The sequence below is a fragment of the Battus philenor genome, unplaced genomic scaffold (genome assembly GCF_028537555.1).
Source record: "Battus philenor isolate CCGP_79_NKW_IND1 unplaced genomic scaffold, ilBatPhil1.0.hap1 SCAF_48, whole genome shotgun sequence".
NCBI lineage: Eukaryota > Metazoa > Arthropoda > Insecta > Lepidoptera > Papilionidae > Battus > Battus philenor.
In genome coordinates this window covers 60,001-65,000 of record NW_027181713.1, presented here as the reverse complement: position 1 = coordinate 65,000, position 5,000 = coordinate 60,001, and the positions used below count along the sequence as shown (strand labels likewise).

At 51.8% G+C, this 5,000-nt stretch overlaps 2 non-coding genes across 2 annotated transcripts; both read right to left on the bottom strand.

Annotated features, from left to right (window-relative positions):
* Nucleotides 1-1,158: 1,158 nt before the first annotated feature.
* Nucleotides 1,159-1,315, bottom strand: LOC137929246 (5.8S ribosomal RNA). Its single transcript, XR_011108800.1, has one exon. It is a non-coding gene; the product is annotated as a 5.8S ribosomal RNA (ribosomal RNA).
* Nucleotides 1,316-2,122: 807 nt separating this feature from the next.
* Nucleotides 2,123-4,026, bottom strand: LOC137929255 (small subunit ribosomal RNA). Its single transcript, XR_011108807.1, has one exon. It is a non-coding gene; the product is annotated as a small subunit ribosomal RNA (ribosomal RNA).
* Between the last annotated feature and the right edge of the window lie 974 nt (nucleotides 4,027-5,000).

Genomic DNA, 5,000 nt, shown 5'->3' with positions numbered 1-5,000 from the left:
GCAGACGCGATATCCGTACGCGACGTCCCTTATTATATTTTTGACGACGACGAACCGACGGACCGCGCGCGCAAGCAAGCAAGCGCGCACGGCGGCCGGTCGTCGTCGCGGGACGCCCTTCGGACGTCGAGTCCGCCTACCGTACACCACCCCCACCGTCGCGATCATCGCGCGTCGCAGAGCGAGTGCGCGTGCGCGAGGCGCGCGCGTCGCGAGTCCTTAGAGGTCTCTAGACGCGCGCACGCACAACGCAACGCTGCACACACAACACGCGTTGCGCGATGAACGACGACGATGACGATGATGATGATTATGATGATACGAGCGTAAACGAAAATCTCGACACGCATACGCGAGCGCGAGTACTTTTCGTTAGCGATCGATCGTCCGGCCCTTTCGGTATCGGTCCGTATCGATACGATAATATAACGTTCGCACTGGAACGACGACGCGTATCACCGACATAATACGGATGCGTAGCGACGACGAGCGGTGAACTCTCTCGCATCGGGCTAGGCGCGCGCGCACATGAACATCACGTAATGTTTACTTACATATGTTTGTGTGTGCGTTACGCTTGCCGCGCAAGAAAACATTCACCGCCTGCCGGTCGCATCCGTCGGAGACGCGTCGTCTGTGCTTCCGATATATTTTATTATATCGTATACACGAACCGATGAGCTCGGACGAAGACCGCACTACGAAGACTCGCGTCTTAGCGATGCGTGTAATCTTTTCACACTCGTTTCATATTCAATACAATTCGATATATTTAAACGGACCGTAAACGCGCTCCGCGCGTACGCGGACGTGAGGGGTGCAGCACCCCGCCGTCCGTCGTCCGTCGCGAAGAACGTTCAACGGAAACCGTCAATTGTTCGAAAGAGCGCGCGCCCGCTCGCCCGCGCGCGGTAGTGCGGCAGCGGCAGCGCGACGACAGCGACGGCGGATAGTGAGAGAGAGAGAGTGAGAGCCGCGGCGGCGCGGACGAGAGACTCTTATTAGAGATCGTCCCATCGCACCGTCCGCGAGCTCGTTCATCACCCCCCACCAACCCGCCGCCGCCGCGTCGCGCGTCACCGCCGCGCGCATCGACCGGCGCGAGCGCACGTAGCGCGCGTTCTACACCGAACAGTGTGGTTTTTATATTTTAACAGCCGGCCCTCAGACAGGAGTGGTCCTGGATATTTCTCCACGGACCGCAATGTGCGTTCGAAATGTCGATGTTCAAATGTGTCCTGCAGTTCACACTATGACGCGCAGTTAACTGCGTTCTTCATCGACCCGCGAGCCAAGTGATCCACCGTCCAGGGTAATGGTTTTTTCTTAATGTTGTTATTACTTACGGTAGCGGCCTACGGCTCTCGCCGTCGGCCACTTGATTGTCCGTTTTTATGTATTAACGTCGAAAGTTGGTCGAATTCATGTGCGCCGAGGCGTTCATAAAGAAACGGCACCGAAAAAGCTTAACGCCCCGACGCGAATCCTTTAGAATGATGAACGACGACGACCCGCGCACCCCCCAACGAGCTGGCGTGACGCACGACATTGTCATCTTTCTAACCGCTTAAATTTCGTTTTGTATAGCGCCAACCGACAATAAAGGGCCTGAGCTAGGCAGTGGGGATTTTCACCGCTTCGAACGCTCCGTTTGGTATGCCCCGGTCGGCGCTCGTCTCTCGGCGTTTTTCCGCCACCCGGCCGCTTCGACGGCGGCGGAGGCAGCGGCGGCGGTAGCACTTTCGACGAATGCCACCACCGCCACCGGCCACCGCCACGGCGCCGTCGCCGCTGCGCCGTTAGGCGTAATAGACGCTAGAGACAATTATTTCACATTTTATTTTTTATACATATATACAAACACGCACACACACACGCACGCACACGCGCGCGCGCTCGTCCGCATTAGATACGAACAGCAGCGCGCGCGTACGTACATATATATGTATATATGTCGTATATATATATATCATTATGGATGTATTACATATATATATGTGTAAACACGGTATGTACGAAGTCGTCGTCGTCGTCGTCGTCGTCGTCGCAACAGCAACAACAGCAACAGCGGCGCAACAACGTTCGTGAACATATCACGCGTCTCGCACACATACACACACGTTAATGATCCTTCCGCAGGTTCCCCTACGGAAACCTTGTTACGACTTTTACTTCCTCTAAATGATCAAGTTTGGTCAACTTCCCAGCAACGCCGACGGCCGTGAAGCCACCGCGTGTCGGTCCGAAGACCTCACTAAATCATTCAATCGGTAGTAGCGACGGGCGGTGTGTACAAAGGGCAGGGACGTAATCAACGCGAGCTTATGACTCGCGCTTACTAGGAATTCCTCGTTTATGGGGGATAATTGCAAACCCCAATCCCCAGCACGAAGGAGTTTCAACGGGTTGCCCGGGCCTCTAGGCCAGGGAGAACATGCTGATTCCTTCAGTGTAGCGCGCGTGCGGCCCAGGACATCTAAGGGCATCACAGACCTGTTATTGCTCAATCTCGTGCGGCTCGAAGCCGCCGGTCCCTCTAAGAAGAATTTTAATACGTCGCCAGTGAGTTGCGCCACCGGAGCGGCGCACACCTAAATGACGACGCCTATTTAGCAGGCTAGAGTCTCGTTCGTTACCGGAATTAACCAGACAAATCGCTCCACCAACTAAGAACGGCCATGCACCACCACCCACCGAATCAAGAAAGAGCTGTTAATCTGTCAATCCTTCCGGTGTCCGGGCCTGGTGAGATTTCCCGTGTTGAGTCAAATTAAGCCGCAGGCTCCACTCCTGGTGGTGCCCTTCCGTCAATTCCTTTAAGTTTCAGCTTTGCAACCATACTCCCCCCGGAGTCCAAAATCTTTGGTTTCCCGGAAGCTGCCCGCCGAGCCATCGTAGTAACGTCGGCGGATCGCTAGATGACATATTTACGGTTAGAACTAGGGCGGTATCTAATCGCCTTCGAACCTCTAACTTTCGTTCTTGATTGATGAAAACACCTTTGGCAAATGCTTTCGCTGATGTTCGTCTTGCGACGATCCAAGAATTTCACCTCTAACGTCGCAATACGAATGCCCCCAGTTATCCCTATTAATCATTACCTCGGAGTTCTGAAAACCAACAAAATAGAACCGAGATCATATTCTATTATTCCATGCACGAAATATTCAAGCAGCATTTTGAGCCCGCTTTGAGCACTCTAATTTGTTCAAAGTAAAATTGTCGGCCCATCTCGACACTCACCGAAGAGCACCGCGATAGGATTTTGATATTGAACCGCCGTTTTACCGACGGCTCACCGACGATATGCTCCGCAGACGTGTCAGTATCACCGCGGATGCGGTGCACCGACAGCGCGGCGCACAAATGCAACTACGAGCTTTTTAACCGCAACAATTTTAGTATACGCTATTGGAGCTGGAGTTACCGCGGCTGCTGGCACCAGACTTGCCCTCCAATTGTTCCTCGTTAAAATATTTAAAGTGTACTCATTCCGATTACGAGGCCTCGTAAGAGTCCCGTATCGTTATTTTTCGTCACTACCTCCCCGTGCCGGGAGTGGGTAATTTGCGCGCCTGCTGCCTTCCTTGGATGTGGTAGCCGTTTCTCAGGCTCCCTCTCCGGAATCGAACCCTGATTCCCCGTTACCCGTGACAACCATGGTAGTCGCAGAAACTACCATCGAAAGTTGATAAGGCAGACATTTGAAAGATGCGTCGCCGGTGCTGGACCATGCGATCGGCAAAAGTTATCCAGATTCATCAAAATTAACGACTTCGGACGCGAGGCCCTCCGTCGATTGGTTTTGATCTAATAAAAGCACTCATCCCATCACTGGTCAGAGTTCTGATTGCATGTATTAGCTCTAGAATTACCACAGTTATCCAAGTAACCGAGGTAAGATCTAAGGAACCAAAACTGATATATTGAGCCATTCGCGGTATCGCCTTAATACGGCTTGCACTGAGACATGCATGGCTTAATCTTTGAGACAAGCATATAACTACTGGCAGGATCAACCAGGGAGCTAGCTAGAGCTAACACACACCAACACCGCACATACGAGAGATATGAGGGTGATGATGATATGATAGACGTGTGACAAGCGACGCGTCGGACGTTCGAAACGCCGTGACGCGCCGGTGCCTAGGTAGCTTTTTGCGTGCGTGCGTGCGTGCGTATTTATTACAATACACACACAACACCACACCGCAACAACAAAATGAATTCGTTTTTCTATCTGTTCACGGAGGAAAATGTATATCTCAACACTCGCCTCGCGTTCGTCCAGATTTACTTTGGACGCGGCATCGCGTCCGATTCATCGGAACGTTCTTTGACGAGACACATACAAATCTTCACTTTTATAAAATATCGTTTCGCAAAACGAACAATGACCGATTTCCAGCCCGGTTTTAGAGAGATCCGAAATCCTTGATTTATATATCATGATCGACCGTCGCGCGACTAGCGCGCGACGAGCTCGTTGATGCGATGCGTTAAGGGCCGCCCCGAAGTCGACTCGGGAGCCCAACGCCGTTCGCGTTAATTAAACGAGACGTTCTCTTACGCCTTCCGCTCTTACATAACGGAGACGTCGTCCGACACAGTTTACGGTGTGTTGTTGTGGGGAGATGATCCCCTTTTTCTTCCCTCCTCCGCCGCCGCTGTGTCGTTCGTGCGTTTGTCGGTTATAGAAGTTTCAGTTTCGGGCGTTCTCGTTGGTGGCGCGCGTTGTTTGTGTATCGGTGTTATTAGTTTTGTTCGATTCGCGCGCGTTTTCTAAGAATAATTTTTAATTTTTTTTTTTTTTATTTAAAAAAAAAAAAAAAAAACTAAATCTAAAAAAAACGCAATCTCCGCAAACAAACTAACACCACCACACCACACACACCCCACCAACCAAAAAAACACACTCCACACTCCACAACCACCAACAAACAAAACAAAACAGAAGAGCATCGGAGAGAACTCTATTCGGCCGACCGGCGCGTCTCGCG